The following is a 16,827-nucleotide window of genomic DNA, read 5'->3' on the forward strand; positions in this document are numbered from 1 at the left end:
CAACTGCTGAATTTGAGGGGGAGGGAAAGGGGGCGCAGAAAAATAAGACGCCGAGGGAGAGATCAAGAAGCAACGTCCCTTCTCGCCGGCTGAGCAAAGCAACGTAGCCCAACTCGACTTTAGCCAGCACGGCGCATGCGCACGCCCCGGCCCCGACTCCGGTGACGTCAGCTCTCCCCTCCAGGCCCAGCTCCCTCCCTCTCCCCCCGCCCTCCTCGCGGCCACTCCAGATTACAGTGTTGCCAATCGGCGCTGTTTGCTGCGCCCGCCCGCGCCGCGCTCGCCACTCCGCCCGCCCCCCGCGCTCCTTCCCACTTCCCAGCATTGCGAGCCCGCTGAGTCCACTCCCTCCCGAGCCTTACGTCGGTTCGGCAGCCCCCCCCCCCCCACGCGCCGTCCCTCCTCCTCCTCCTCCTCCTCCTCCTCCCTCGCACAGGACGGAGCCGCCGTCGGGGCCTCGGCAGCTGGGCAGCAGGACGCGCCTCCTCCTCCTCCTCCCGCCTCGCTCGGGACCCGGAGCCGGCGAAGCCGCGACGGCAGGAGGTGAGTCCCGCCCGGCGGCGACCCTTCGGGGGCTCGAACTCAGCCTCCCCCCTCCCACGTCGGAGGTGCTGCCCATGGCTGGTCCCACTCCAGTAAGTGCCACCTGGGGGGGCTCGCAGCCCCTTAAACCCCCCAAATTTCCTTCCCTTTCTCCATCAGTGGCCCCCACCCGCCCCTACTCCTCGCAGACCCTCCCCGTCCATCATGCCCTCTTCTGTCCCCTGGGACAAGCATAGGACCCCTCCAAAGTCCTCCCCACCTCCACCACCTTACACCCCCTCGGTTCCCACTCATGCCCTGTCCCCCTGACCCTTTCCTTCCCCAGGACCCCCAACCTGGGCTCCCAGGCTGCCATCGCTTCTCCCACCCCTTTCCGGGAACTCCCACCCTGCGCTTGTGGACACATCAACACATCCCAGGATCCGTGTCCCTTTGTCTTCCCAGAACCACGGCTTCTCTCCCCCCCCCCCTCCCCGGTCTCAGGATTCTCACTCCCCACCCACCCCGGACGGGGTGGCCACCCTATCACTCCATGCTTCGAGCCTGTTGTAGTTGATCTTTGGCTCTCCTGACGCTCTTATTTACGCAATCCATACCTACACGTTCTTGTCATCCACACCCACACCCCTCTGGCCCCTGGACTTTTGAGTAACTTGTCCAATCCATCCTTCAGTTTCCCACTCCTCCATCTCAGCCGGGAAGCCGCCTCTCAACTCCATTCCTTAAATAGCTTTGCTTTTGACAGCCTGGCCCTTGCCTTAAAGAGAATGGCAAGAATTACCTTTGCTAAACTTTTCTAGGTTTCTGACTTCTATGCCCCTTTAGAAAGTTTGTAAAAAATATTCTCCACTGGTTTGTTTACTTTTCTTTCCAATCACTGCAAGGGCTGCATTTATGGTGACTCTGGTTTCTTCCAGTGCAATCAATTCTAACTACGTCTACTTAGAAGTAAGTCCGATTGAATTCAATGGGGCTTACTTCCAGGTGAGTGAGGTTAGGGTTGATCATTGTTTCTCAGTCCCACCAGGATGTTCACTCTTACCCTCAAGTCTTGCTGGATAGCTCATTTTCTTTTGATTACCTGTACCTGGCTACGGGCTACCCAGCCATAATAACACTGACTAACCTTACAGCAGGGGTGGGGGACCTAGGATGTTTTTAGATTGCAACTCCCATGAACCCCAGCTGGCATGGCCACTTATCAGGAATTGTGGGAATTGTAGTTGAACAACATTTAGAGGGCCACAGATTCGCCATACCTGCTTTACGGGATTTTAAAGGGTTTCGTCTAGATAATGCTTATGAAACACTTTGAACACTTCCATGAGACACCTGAAAGCACTATACAAATGTTGTTATTGATAATATTTCCTCCCCTTGTTGGGTTCTGTCACTGATCCGAGATCCCATTGCCTTCATATTTCCCCACTGACTTCTTTACTTCTCGCACTGTGTTATTTTGCTAGGAAGGAAAGGAAAGCCTTGAGAATTTTTTTTACCTGATCTCTGAGATTGCCATCCCTAGCTATGTTACTCTCCCCCTGTGTGTGTGTGTGTGTGTGTATGTGTGTGTGTGGCAGGGGAGACTGCGACAGAATGTTGTAGCACCTTGAAGACTACAAATTTAATGTGGCCTATGCTTTTGTGGCCTGGAATCTACTTAGATGCCTGGAGTATTTGTTCCCATTTGACAAGGGTGTGTGCATTTATCAGTGTTTATATAGCCACATGCACAAACAAGCATAGGGGGGAAATATAAACTGAGGTCAAATGACAATGAAATGCTAAAAAGTACAGGTCTGTGATGATTTTTAAAATATATAAATATACAGTGGACATTGTATATTTCCTGGTTTTATTGTACTGATTTTTATGAAGATTATTGTAAACTGCTTTTGAATTCCTAATGAAGGGTAATCTACTTTTTAAAATATATATATATATGTTTATATGTTTGTGCATACACATATAAAATAATCAAGCATCATCTTTATTTGATGAAGTGGACTCTATTCTATGAAAGTGATTCCACAATAAATCTGTAAGTGTTTCAGGTGTCAAAATATTTTATTCGCTGTTTATACCAACAGGCATCTCTTAAGGTCAAAAAGCTGTTTATCCTGGAAGTTGCAATAGTAAGAAGGTGTTTTGAAAGTAGGAAAACATTATGCAGAAAAATATTTTTGCAATTTAAAGATTCACTGTGTATTGGCATGGCTGTGTTGACTCTTCTTAAAAACAACTACTCTATTTAGAAGTTGCCTGCATTACGTACAGTTAAAATATATTGTGTAAATTACCTTGTAAGACATCAGTTTAGTACCAAGTTTCTGGTTTTCATAGAATGTGGATGCCTTTCCCCTTCCACCTCAACACTACACACCCTCTCCCAAATATTTGAGGACTAGAAATGTGGATTTAAAACATGGAAGCTAAGATTTCCTCAGTGTGTCAGAATTTGGCATTTGTTTATTGAGGTACAGCCTGGAGGTGATACTCATGGTCAGTGGGCCGCAGTTGAGAGCAGTTGGTATGTGTGTCACAATCGCATCGAGTTGCATTGTGCATTGCACTTTTGCTTGGCCCTGATGTTGTGTTCATGCCAGCTTGTGGCGAACAGTGTATTTACCTGTGTCATTTCTCATTTATAATCCTGCGGCTCTGTAACAAGCTGCCGCCAGCGCAGTCTGTTTTTGCAACGTGCTGCTAACTTCAAACCGGACACAGCATGGCAACTGCATTTGGTATATTAAAATAAACCACTGGCATTTTCTCTGGAGCCTTTTCTCCCTTTTTGAAAACAACACCACGTTAAGTACTTAGCTTGACACTGATGCATAAACATAACAGGTTTGTGTTCTTTCAATTGGCTGTAGCAGCTGCCTAAAAAAGTTCATGACACACTTGGTCTTTGCTGCTTAGAAATTCAAAGAAAATGATTTTTTTAATGGTGTGGTCCGAGCTAGCCAAGAACTTTTAAAATTTTGTTCATTTAAAGCTTCTTTCCCCAATTCCTTATCTTTAGCCAAAAAATAAAGACTCCCAGAATGGCTTGCAAATCTCTACCACCCCAAATTTAAAAAAAAATTAATTGTAATGACACAAAAAGAAAAAAATGACTGGGAGGGAGGAGGAAATAAGCGAATAAGCAAACTCAGGTTCAAGTTATTGGCTACAAGTTATCCTGATGACCAGCTGGAATGGAAAAGTTCAAGTAGAGGAGACACTAAAAGTTCCTGGGCTCTGAGTGACGCCAGTCAAAACTTAGCATAGCCACTCTTCCTTCTCTGTGTGCTATGGTTTTAGCACAAAATAACATTTTTTTTGAAGTGTAATTTTGTACAGAGTGAGTTCAGTTGCCTGTGGAAAATTTACGGACCAGTGGCAGTGTGCTTAAGCCTTTCCTCTTGAAGCGTGCGTCCACTCAAAATCTGCCCCAGCTTCTTTTTTCCCTTTGTGGAAGTGTATGGGAACTGGTATATGGTTCGCTGCAGGGGTAAAAGCAGGTGGGAGCAATTTTTAGGGAGAGAGGGAGCAATGGGCAGGGACAGACTTAAACTCCCACAGGCCCTTCCACTGCTCCCAATTGTTGCTCCTTTTTCTTTTCTTTTTTTAAGGCAGAGAAAATTTATGCACAATTGCATATAATGAGTAGACTGGTTGCATCCGTCTGGATTCCTCATCTGTATATTAGGAATAATAGTTACTTGCCTTTTTTTGAATTACTGTGATGACAAGTAAGATTTTTTTTTTTTTTTTACAAAACACATTACTGGTTTTGTATAAATAACAGGGAACAGCAGTGATAAAAACCAACAGAAGCAACTGCTGTGAAATGATTTGAAGATGATCACTTGAAGAATTTGCAGCAATGATTGGAAGCAACACACATATCTTCCCATCCTAACATAAGACCTAGGTTCTTCTGCTTCTCCTGATACCAGGAACCAAAACTAATATGTCACTGATAGGAGTAGTGTTGTAATCAGGCCTTCTGCAAGACTTGCGTTGGCAGGCAAGACCTCTCTGGACTCAGGGACCTCTTATTTGCATTTAGCTAGCTGCAGAGGATCTTGGGAACTGGAAATGTTTGAGTGGGATGCCAATCCCAGATGGAAAGAGCGTGTGCTGGGGTCTTGCGTCACTTTCACTTGGATAGTTAACATTTCTGGGAAATGACTGGTCTGGAATTATTATGTTTTAAAAACTCTCCTGCTGGATTATTATTTTTTAAGAAAGGAAGAAATTCTGAAATCTAATGCTTTATGTACTCCCATAACATTTATCCTTCCCCCATCAAATCTTTATTTTTTAACCTTTTCTCAATCCCACCCATCAAGAGTTCTAATTGCAGGTGTTGGGAACAAACACAGTGTAACCATTTATTATTTTGGGCAATATTTTTCCCCATCTGCAATTTTAATTTAGATTTTAGTTTACTCCATGTTCTTTCCATGTAAGCACTTGTATTCTGTTAGTCCCATACTTGGGATCATTGTGTCCTAAGAAACTTTGCTGGCTAATTCTCCATGGATAGGGAAGAGCCAAAAGTTTTCTCATGAACTGGAACTACTTATGGTGAATGAATTTGCCCCCCCCCCCCCGTAAGAGCATGAAGGATTACAAAAGAGCAACAAAATCAAGTGGAGCAGAGAACCTGTGAGGAAGAGAAGGAAATGAACTGAAAGGAGAATTGTGTTTATAGCAGCAGAGAGGCCTTGCTTAATTGTTGCTATGTTAATTAAGTTGGCTGAGTGTTGAAGTGTTGCAATTCTAGTCCAGATCCGATGACGATAATTTTTAAAAATTCATATTCCCTGTTCCCTGACCATCAATTTTACAGTGCAATCGTATGCATGCTTACTCAGGAAAAAACCCCACTATAGCCAATGGAGCTTGTGCACAGCATGACTGCAGCATGAATGTGCAAAGTGCTTTAGGAAAATTTCTTTCGTAGCTAAATGTATGAACATTCCCGTTGATACGTTTACAAATCTATATACATCAGTGCAGGATATTGCTTCAGTTTGTTTGTCATGGACTCCAGTCGAAATAAACAAAAATGTATGTAAAGCTGCCTTATGGGGTTAGACTCAGGGCTTTTTTTCAGGAACTCAATTACGGCACCTTTCAGGTGGTTGCAATTGCCATTCTAAGAGAACGAGGGAGGTGTTCATGGTGAGGTCCGGCACCTCTTTTTCTAGAAAAAAAGCACTGGGTCAGACCATATCTAGCCCAGCTTCGTCAACTTAGACTGACAGTGGCTTCCCTAACTGGGAATGCATGGAACTGAACATGGGACTGCGTGATTGCAAATGCATAGCAGTGGCTCTCCAAGGTCGTCTAGTCGCAAAGGCTGGATTTATTTATTTATACTTTTATCTCTCACATTTTCTTCAAGAAGCTCAAAGTGAATTATTTGGTTGCCCCCCCCCCTACATTTATCCTGCACAACAACCCTGAAAGGTAGGTTAGATTGTGAAAGAGTGAATGGCTCAAGATCACACAGTGAGCTTCATGGCTGAGTGAGGATTTGAACCCTAGGATGGTATTCAGCTAAGGGCAGTTCCACACCATACATTTAAAGCATGTCCAGTGCACATTTAAAACACAGAAATCCTGAGAATTCTAGTTTCCCCCACAGAGCTACAATTCCCAGTACTCTTAACAGGCTACAGTCTCCAGGATTCTTTGGGGAAAGTCATTCACTTTAAATGTATACTGTTGTTGTTGTTTAGTCATTTAGTCGTGTCCGACTCTTTGTGACCCCATGGACCAGAGCATACCAGGCCCTCCTGTCTTCCACTGCCTCCCGCAGTTTGGTCAAACTCATGCTAGTAGCTTTGAGAACACTGTCCAACCATCTCATCCTCTGTTGTCCCCTTCCCCTTGTGCCCTCCATCTTTCCCAGAAATGTATACTGCATGCACTTTAAATGTATGGTGTGGCTCTGCCTTTTATTTTACTCAAGAGTAGACCCAATGAAATTAATGAAGATGACTAACATAGATCCACTAATTTTGAAACTCGGCTGAATACCACTCCTGGCCTCCCAAGTCTTAGTTACTCTAGTCACTATCCTATGCTAGCTCTATATGCTGTCTCCAAAATAAGAGGTATTATAATGAACAGGAAAAGGAGCAGCGGCAGCAACAAGTTAGACATATTGCAAGCTCATGTCCTGCTTGTGGGTTTCCCACAGGCATCTGGTGGACCACTCTGGGAAATGGGATGTTGGACTAGGCAGGTTTCAGTCTAACCCAGCAAGACTCATATGTTCCTAAGGAACAGGACAAAATAATAACTCTCCCAGAGGGCCCTGAAATAGACACACAATTTGTCTTGTGTTGTTCTTGCTAATAGCCTATAAACATTATGTATCATTTACGTAAGAGCCCTGTGAAGAAGATATTCAATGTCTTTTTTATGCTCATTCTGGAACATAGGTGCCTTGGCACCTAAACCCATTTGCTATTTGGGTTTCTTCATCCGTACTGCATCTCATCTGTCAGCGAGAGATGAATTGTTAGAACCTATTGACGCTGCAAGACAAACAAGTATTTGCGTTAGGCATCTTATGAAATTTAAATATATTTTCCTGTTGGTTTAATGTCTTTATAACAGCATGGTGGGCCTCCTTTATCACAAATGAGGAGCTGAAGTGCACTGCATCCTGACAAACCTTGGAGTTGGGATTAGGATGCAGGTCTGAATACAGTTTTGCTGTTGGGTATTGCTGGCTGCCAGAATTCACCTTTCAGAAGATTGTAAACTGAGTATATGAGGTATTGCCAGCCTCTGAGGAGCTATATGAGCTTTGGTTCTCACTGTGCATTTAATGAATACTTTGAAATTCCTTTCGTGTTACTATGAGGGCAAAGGAAAGGAAGGGTGATTTCCTTGCTTGCCTCAATCAGCCTTTGAAAATCTCTGTGAAGTCGGCTAGAATTAGTCCCTATTTGCAGATGAGCGACTAGAGCTAGAAGGGTAGATTCTCTCAAGGGATTTGAACCCTGATTCAAAGTGAACATTGTGCCCACATCTCGCATGGAAGTTCTCTGGGTTAATTTTGTGCCCTGTAAACAAGCCAGTATTGGATTCTGAAAGTAAGTAGTTATTGATATTTCCACAATGGTTGCCAACTGGTACATTTTTCTGCAGTGACAATTGGTTGTGTTTAGTGTCTATTTAGAAGTGGCTACTTTTAACAGACGGGACGCAGGTGGCGCTGTGGGTTAAAGCCTCAGCGCCTAGGGCTTGCCGATCGAAAGGTCGGCGGTTCGAATCCCTGCGGCGGGGTGCGCTCCCGCTGCTCGGTCCCAGCGCCTGCCAACCTAGCAGTTCGAAAGCACCTCCGGGTGCAAGTAGATAAATAGGGACCGCTTACCAGCGGGAAGGTAAACGGCGTTTCCGTGTGCGGCTCTGGCTCTGGCTTTGGCTCTGGCCAGAGCAGCGATGTCACGCTGGCCACGTGACCCGGAAGTGTCTCCGGACAGCGCTGGCCCCTGGCCTCTTAAGTGAGATGGGCGCACAACCCCAGAGTCTGTCAAGACTGGCCCGTACGGGCAGGGGTACCTTTACCCTTTACCTTTACTTTTAACAGGTTGCCTGTTTTACAACAGGTTAGAGGCAAAAGCTATATAATTTATTAGTAGCTCTTTTTAACTGTCCTTTATTGCTAACTTTAATATTGTTGGGGTTTTTTGTAAACCTCTTTAAGGTCTGTTAAATAAACAAATCCATTTTACTTAGACTGGGAATAATTATAACCCTCATTTATTGGGTAATGGTAGTTAGAATAGGAGCAGAAAAGTGAACCCAACACTTCAGAAAGTTTATTTTAAAATTTAGGATTGTGATTGATTGGAATGAGAATTTTCTTTATTGGACCAATGCTTCTATTGGGCTAAGAATATACAAAACCTTTTACCTGCTGAAGCACTGTGTTTAGTTAAAAAGTTGGTGAGAAACTCAACAAGAAAAATGTTTCTTGTAGAATATCAGGATGTTCATTCATGCTTCATCAGTGTCAAGCACCTAGTAGGCTACATACACAACTGTTGGGCTGCAGTTGGTTTTGTGGATCCCATAGGTATTATTGAAAAGTATAGAATCTCAGAACTCTCAGCATGAGATAAGCCCCTTGTATTGAACACCAGATAGCCACTGTAGAAGAGTGAACCTTTAAGCGAGAGAGGTGCCTTTACTTTTCTCCAGCACAGTTGAAAGCAAGTGTGTTCAGGTAGACAATGAAATATTAAATGCACCAGCGGTGACAGCATAAGGCCTGATTCAGAAAACCAGTGGCGTGGGTCACCTACAGGCAGCACCACATGGAACAATGTTTTTTTGTGAAGCGACCTTCCTGTGCTGTTGGCCACATTTTCACCGTGACATTGTGAGCCGTCTGTACATTTTAGTTACTTGTTCATTTCATTGTTGGCAAAAGCGTCTTCCCAAACAGAGTTACCTCATGTCTCGGAAATAGGGTTTGCCTTACTCTTCACATTGGAATTAGTTTGCTCTGAAGATGTTTGTACACCTTTGTGGCAACACCAAAGCTTTGGTGGTACTGGAAAAATACTAGACACCAGAGAAAAGTGCGTAGGAAAGTTTTTTCCAGAAAAAATTCGGCCCAGCTAAAGGACAGATACCTAAAACTTGTCATCTAGTTCTTGTCATCTAAAACCAGGCATGACTTGCTTATTTTAAGGAATAGAAAAAACATTGTACTATGGGTCCATATGCACACTTATGGTGATGGATTTATATTTACTCCATCTGATTTTTCCCTTCCAGAAATATAAACAAAATCCAATAAGGTGAGTTGAAGTTGCCTGGAAGCATTTCTTATGCTCAACAATAATCATTGTGAGCACAGTAGAATATTACTAGTAAAGGTAAAGGTAAAGGTACCCCTGCCCGTACGGGCCAGTCTTGCCAGACTCTGGGGTTGTGCGCCCATCTCACTTAAGAGGCCAGGGGCCAGCGCTGTCCGGAGACACTTCCGGGTCACGTGGCCAGCGTGACATCGCTGCTCTGGCGAGCCAGAGCCGCACACGGAAACGCCGTTTACCTTCCCGCTGGTAAGCGGTCCCTATTTATCTACTTGCACCCGGAGGTGCTTTCGAACTGCTAGGTTGGCAGGCGCTGGGACCGAGCAGCGGGAGCGCACCCCGCCGCAGGGATTCGAACCGCCGACCTTTCGATCGGCAAGTCCTAGGCGCTGAGGCTTTAACCCACAGCGCCACCTGCGTCCCTTAGAATATTACTATTGTTTATTAAATTTGTATACCACCCGAAGATCACAGGATTGTTCACAACATAAAAATACCAAATGAAAACACAAAATACATAAGAAAACAGAAACAAACCAGTAAGCCTCCACACACACACACACACATTTAAAAAGCCATAAAATGTTAAACAGCCAAAGGCCTGGTAATGGAGAAGAGTTTTCACCTGGTGCCTGAATATATGTAATGACGACTCCAGGAGCTCCTCACTGGGGAGAGCATTCCACAAGTGGGGAGCCACCACAGAAAAGGCCTGTTTGTGTGTTGCTGCCCTCTGGGCTTCTTGTGAATGGGGCACAAAAAGAAGGCCCCCGGTGTTGATCGCAGGGTCAGGTTCGGTTCATATGGGGAGAGGCGGTCCTTGAGGTAATGTTGCAAGATGCGTTGATATCTGTTTCTGAATTCTTGTTTCTTTACATATTTGTGTTTGAAAATGGTTAACAAAATAGCCAATGTATTGTAAGAGGGCTAATTTGGAATGGGCTCTAGCAGTAGAGCATTTGCACTGCATGCAAAATATCGTGGTTTAATTCACAGCAGCTCCAGGTAGGTTTTGGGGGACCCTTGTCTAAAACTCTGGGTGGTGGTGCCAGTCAGTACTGAGCTGTATGAACTCAGCCGCCTGAGTTATATGAAAGCAGCCACCTGTGTTCTCAGCCTTTTAGTTCTCTTATCAGTTTGTTGCTTTTTCTCCCTTTTTTAAAAAATCATCCTTTTGGTGCAGCCAAGAATGGTTGTGCTAGTCTGAATAGTTCATTAGCAGTAACCCTCTTTTTTTGTCCCTCCCCTTCCCATGTTTACTGAAAATGTGATGCCAATTTAACTTTCTCCTGCTGTGCAGGAGTTTGGGGCATTTTTTAATTGCAGCAGGAGCAGGTGTGGTCAGCCCTAGGTTCAGAGGCTCTGTTTTAAGTTTCATTTTACTTGTGATCAGTCAAATTAACCGCACTGTTCTAGCTGTGGGAACAAGAAGCAAGCATTATCTCTAGTGTGATATTAATCTTCCTGCCTGCTATTTTGATATACAAGTCTAAACCACACTCTCTTTCTGTATTAACAGTGCTGCTTACTACTACTTCCTGGGCACTGTTTTTTTAAAAAAATATATTTAAAAAAGTGATGTCTGTAGCTTGTCTTCTAAGTTCAAGGGGGAGAGCTGCTAATATTTGGGTTAAAGAATTTGTAAGAAAATGAAATCGCCTTGGGAAGCATGGAGGCAACATGGAATGTTTTATTTTCTTCTGAGTCAATAATGACTCAAATGTTCTAGCCCTGTGCTGCAGTCTTGGTGTGCTAATACTGAGCCATCTGGCTCATAACAAGCTTCAAAACTAAGATATTAAACACTTCCAGATTTGTAAGTTCTCTTTTGAGAATAGTCATTAGTAGGACTGATTTTCCTAACACTTTTGAATTTTGCGTACCTCATGAGATGGCTTGTGTTTTGGGCTATCTTCTTGTTTACAGTCTAGTGTTTGAAAAGAAAGCAGATAAGATTTGCAAGAGTTCAGATGTAGACTGGATTGACTTGCCAGAGTTCAGAAGTTCAGCATTGGAAAAGGGAGTTATTGTTTTGTTGTTTCTGTTTTAACTATTTGTGTTTTTATATTGTGAACAGCCCTGAGAGCTTCTGATGAAGGGTGGAATGTCAGACTAATAAATAAAATAAATATATAAAAAATAAGTGTTTCCTGACTATCTGGTTAGTTTATCTAAGGGCACAACAACATTTTATGATAGAGCTTCCACTGGGTACCTGTAAATCAATTTGCCAGCAGTAATTGGAATGGATTCTATGGCCATTCCAATGTTAAGTCAAACCTAAACTGTCAGTTCACAGGTAGCTGCTGCCTTATGCTGAGTCAGACCACAGGTTGATCTAGCTCAAAATTGTCTACTGTGAGGCAGGAACTGTTTCCAACCAGAAGAGGCCAAGGATTGAACCAAAGACCTTACGCATGCAGAGCAGATCTCTAAAGATTAGTCTAGCATTCTGAAACATGCACGGATTCTGTCAGAAAGCTAAGACTCTAATGCTTCAGATTCATTATCATCATGACATGACAATTCTCTCACTGACAGATGTTGCTGAGATTACTTCCCGTATTTTCAAATAACAGGTTGTGGTCTAGGGGGCATATGCCGACAATTACCCTCAAGTTTCTTGCTGGCATCAGATTGCAAAACTCTTTTACGAATGCGGCATTAACAGAGGGCTGTGCACACACCAGGGCAATAATATGTATGTGGATTGCTGTTCCATTGTGTGCAGTTGTGCAACTTTGTTCACATACAAGTGCTTTCAATTTTATGCCTCTGAAATCGGTCTTGATGTTTCCTGACCACACTAGTGGGTGGTCCTTCATGGAATTTATTTGTTCTGTATTCTGTTGTCCTCTCCCATCAAGTAGTATTTTCCTGTCATCCATAAGTTCCGGAAACCTGTCCAGCTGTGGCCATGCACACACATATTTGCTTGTCCTTGGAACAGCACCTTTTACATTTTTTTTTATTTTAATTTTTGAAGAACAAGTTTTTTAGTACAGTGGTACCTCGGTTTACAAACTTAATCTGTTCCAGAAGTCCGTTCTTAAACCGAAACCGTTCTTAAACTGAGGTGCGCTTTCCCTAATGAGGCTTCCCACCACCAGTGCCCTTCCACTGTTCAGATTCCATTCTTAGACCGAGGTAATGTTCGCAAACCGGGACACTACTTCTGGTTTTGCGGAGTTCATAAACCGAATCGTTCATAAACAGGACTGTTCTTAAACCGAGGTACCACTATATGCCAGATTTGCACAAAAGAGCAGTCAGAAATAATGATAATAAATACACTTCCATCTCTCCAAGTGCCATGGACCCCTCGGCTCCATCAGAAGCAGGAATGCTTTGGCAGATTCAGATGGACCGGCAGGAGAGCCAGTGTGGTGTGGTGTAGTGGTTAAGAGCGGTAGTCTCGTAATCTGGGGAACCAGGTTCGCGTCTCTGCTCCTCCACATGCAGCTGCTGGGTGACCTTGGGCCAGTCACACTTCTTTGAAGTCTCTCAGCCCCACTCACCTCACAGAGTGTTTGTTGTGGGGGAGGAAGGGAAAGGAGAATGTTAGCCGCTTTGAGACTCCTGAAGGGGAGTGAAAGGCGGGATATCAAATCCAAGCTCTTCTTAGGAAGGCAGAGAAGATGGTGTGGTGGTGAAAGATTGAGACCCAGGGTTGGAGGAGAGAGGTCCTTCCCATGTGATTCTAGATGTCAGAGGATGGATGATGGGGGTGGAGATGCTCCTTCAGGTATACAAAACAACACCCTAATATTGACGGTGTGGGAGGAATCTGAGCAAGGAGGAGTGCCTGTGTGTATTCTAGGAGCTCTACTGAGCAATGAATTACTGCAACCAACCTAGGAGCTTTTCACTTTGTTGATGTTATGAATTCCCTTCTGTGTAGAGCCATACCCATTTAATTTATATGACAGTACAGTGAAATACAGGCAGACGTCTTTGTATAGCTGCTAGGATGGGAAATGCAAACCAAATATACAATACTTTATTTAGCATAGTTCAGCTGAAGTACACAAGTGATAATTGTTTGCAAGAGTGTAATACTCAAATTGCTTTTCAGTATTATTTTGTATTGAATTACAGTGGTACCTCAAGTTACATACACTTCAGGTTACATACGCTTTAGGTAACAGACTCCGCTAACTCAGAAATAGTGCTTCGGGTTAAGAACAGAAATCGTGCTCTGGCGGCGTGGCGGCAGCAGGAGGTCCCATTAGCTAAAGTGGTGCTTCAGGTTAAGAACAGTTTCAGGTTAAGAACGGACCTCCAGAACGAATTAAGTACTTAACCCTAGGTACCACTGTATTAGGAATTTTGATTACAGATCACTCATTCCCCCCACCCTGGTGAATAGGAACATCTTTTTTTCTCAGTTTTTCCAATTTTATTTCTACTTTTCAAGTTTATACATTTCACTAGTTTTATACATTTCACTAATTTTACAATCATTTTAACATTTCAAAACTTGACTTCCTTCCTCCTCTTTCTGCAGTTCCTTAAATTTATTTTTAATATCCTCTGCATATCCAAATTAACTTAATTTGCTCATTTATTCATCTACTTTAAATATATACTCTTATAAAACTGCAGGTTATTACAATAATCATGCCAATGATCTTATCTCTTTACAATTTATCTGTAAATATTCTATAAACCATTTCTATTCTTTTATAAAAAGTTTATAAAAGAAGGCAGAGGGCCTTCACAGTAGTGGCACCTGCCCTGTGGAATGCCCTCTCACTAGATGTCAAAGAAAAAACAACTGCCAAAGTTTTAGAGGACATCTGAAGGCAGCCCTGTTTTGGGAAGCTTTTAATATCTGAAGAACTATTGTATTTTAATATTTTGTTGGAAGCCGCCCAGAGTTGCTGGGGAAACCCAGCCAGATGGGCGGGGTATAAATAATAAATTATTGTTGTTATTGTTATTGTTTTATTGTTATCTTGATTTCTTATTCTTCTGGTGAATAGGAACTTCCATGACTGTGAATAACAGAAAGTTTCTCTAGGTTCTAAAATAAAGCTAGACATTTGACCGAGAGTGACTGCCTGCATTTGCTATCATCTTGTGCTTGATATTTGCTGAGGACCATCAAGCTAAACCAACTTATTCCTGAGACAAAATTGTGTTTAATAATCAGATTCCACATACCTGTCCTTTTTAACCTCTTAAAAGTACTGGGGAACGAATACCCAAGAGTCACCCCCTGTAAAATACTTTATCTTTTCTTTGAAAGAAAGAGGACCTCTTATTGCCTGGTAACCTTATGAGGGGGAACTGAATGCCACTTTCTCCCCCCCCCCATCACTGATTATGTCAGATGTACCCCATTCCAAAGGGCCCTGTACCCCAGAGCTGCTTCAAGACTGTCAGCGATGGTGGGCACTCTCTTTTTTTAGAAGACAAGCTAAATATAGATGTAACTAGCATACCACAGCACAGTGAACATCGGTCTTAAATTTGTATATGGGAAGCTGAATTTGGGCTTTTAAAATTATAAATTGATGAAGTACAGTGGTACCTCTGGTTGCAAATGGGATCCATTCCGGACGCCCGTTCGCAACAAGAAAAGCCGGCAACGTGAAGCGCTGTATCTGCGCAGGTGTGCGGTTTGGTGCTTCTGCGCATGCGCTATTTAGCACTTCTGTGCATGTGCAAGTGGCGAAACCCGAAAGTAACCCTTTCCGGTGCTTCTGGGTTGCTGCCGGACGCAACCTGAAAAAACGTAACATGAAGCAAACGTAATATGAGGTATGACTGTATAGTTATGGTGTAATATATTAACATTGAAGAAACTTGTGTATTTCTTTTTTTTTTGGGGGGGGGAGTAAATTCTCTTTGAACCTGTGAAGGAGACATGAGCAAATGGAGTGTGTGGTTTGTTCATAGGAAACCTCATGTAGATTAAGGCAGGTCATGTCCACATGAACATTTGCCTCAGGTTCACAGCCCTTTGACACAAGCAATAGGTGACTAAGCCTTTTGCTCTTTAAAATAAGGGGGGAAACCAGGGTGAGGCACGCTAAAAACACCTTCGTATTAGTGGTCAAGCAAGATCAGCTGAGGGGAGTAAACAAGGTGACTATTTTTTTATTAACAAAATAAGTCAGCTGTTTGAGATCATGTTGTGAACTGCCTTGCCTACAAAGTTTCCTTTACTTTCTGCAGTAACTCTTTCATGCAGTCCAAACACCTTTAGTAAGAAGCCTGTAATTATCTGCAGTTGCTTAGGTTTCTAGATCAAATAAAGGTGACCTTGCTCAGAATGGGTATGTGTGTGTGCGTAGAGTCCATAGCCAGAAAATATAAAGTGTCTCCTCTTTTTAATGGAGAGTCAATTAAACTGACCTAGAGCCAGATTACTGATGTGAATACTTTACGCTAGGGGCTGTCCCTTGAAGAGACTTACTGTCTATATATAACAAATTAGGAAACATAAGCATATTTATTGTACAAAAGCAGACCTTTGGTCAGGGCTCATTTGTGCATGTAGGTTTCCTCATATGTGGATCACTGCCTTTGGTTATATTTATGTAATACCCTGCCTTTTCAAGTATTTCGGCCTGTTTCACATGTAATGGGTAAGCCTAACCATGGTTTAGTATGAATTAGCAAACATGCAGGCTCTTGGAGAGGAGAACATGACAGCTTTTCTCCTCCCCAGTCGTTCTGCTGTTGCACATAGCTAAACTATGGGTTGCTTTAATCCAGGCTTCCTCAACCTCAGCCCTCCAGACTTTTTTGGCCTACAACTCCCATGATCCCTAGCTAGCAGGACCAGTGGTCAGGGATGATGGGAATTGTAGTCTCAAAACATCTGGGGGGCCGAGGTTGAGGAAGCCTGCCTTAATCCACTTCTGAGTTTGTGGTTTAGCTCTCTCCAGACCAAACCATGAGCTGCAACTCAGGTTTGTGAAATAACTGCAGATCGGTTGCCTTTAAATATAGAGAGGAGATGCAGCCAGATCTGGGTGGACCATGTTACTAATGTTGCTAATTTCCCCCATAACTTTAGTCCGGAAAGCTGTCCAAGGGCAGGTCCACCATAGGTACCAATAAGTCCCTATGGCTCTACAGTGCCACCAGTAGGATGTATTCCTTGAGTTTTGAATATGTTTCATTCACTCAGGTGAAAATTCATGAACAATTTTCGTGTTTTCTTTTAGACTAAATAGAATGGTTTCATGGACCAGAGTTTATCAATGGGAAGCGACCCTGAAGTTAAATGTTCATTTGGGTGGGGAGGAATGAAGCTTACTAGAAACCTTTTTTTTGTGCTAGGGCAGGTCCCAAATCATGTACACATTTATACAAATATGTAATTCATTATCCTCTTTTCAGCAGAAATGTTACTCTTGGATCCAAGTACGCACAAACTTATTTCACAGTCCAGAATCTTCCTCTTCTGTCCCCCCCCCCCTCAGTTTTTATT

General features: G+C 43.3%; 1 protein-coding gene across 2 annotated transcripts in view; it reads left to right on the forward strand.

Annotated features, from left to right (window-relative positions):
- The first annotated feature begins 405 nt into the window (after positions 1-405).
- The window catches only part of ZHX3 (zinc fingers and homeoboxes 3), a 48,742-nt gene continuing 32,320 nt past the window's right edge, over positions 406-16,827 (forward strand). The window contains exon 1 of one of the 2 annotated variants that reach the window (XM_079979061.1): positions 406-543. The gene's annotated coding sequence lies outside the window, so the exon portion shown is untranslated. Of the gene's footprint in view, positions 636-16,827 lie in introns of both variants that reach the window. The other variant, XM_079979063.1, reaches the window with a different exon arrangement.

The sequence above is a fragment of the Podarcis cretensis genome, assembly GCF_951804945.1.
Source record: "Podarcis cretensis genome assembly, chromosome: 6".
Lineage (NCBI taxonomy): Eukaryota > Metazoa > Chordata > Lepidosauria > Squamata > Lacertidae > Podarcis > Podarcis cretensis.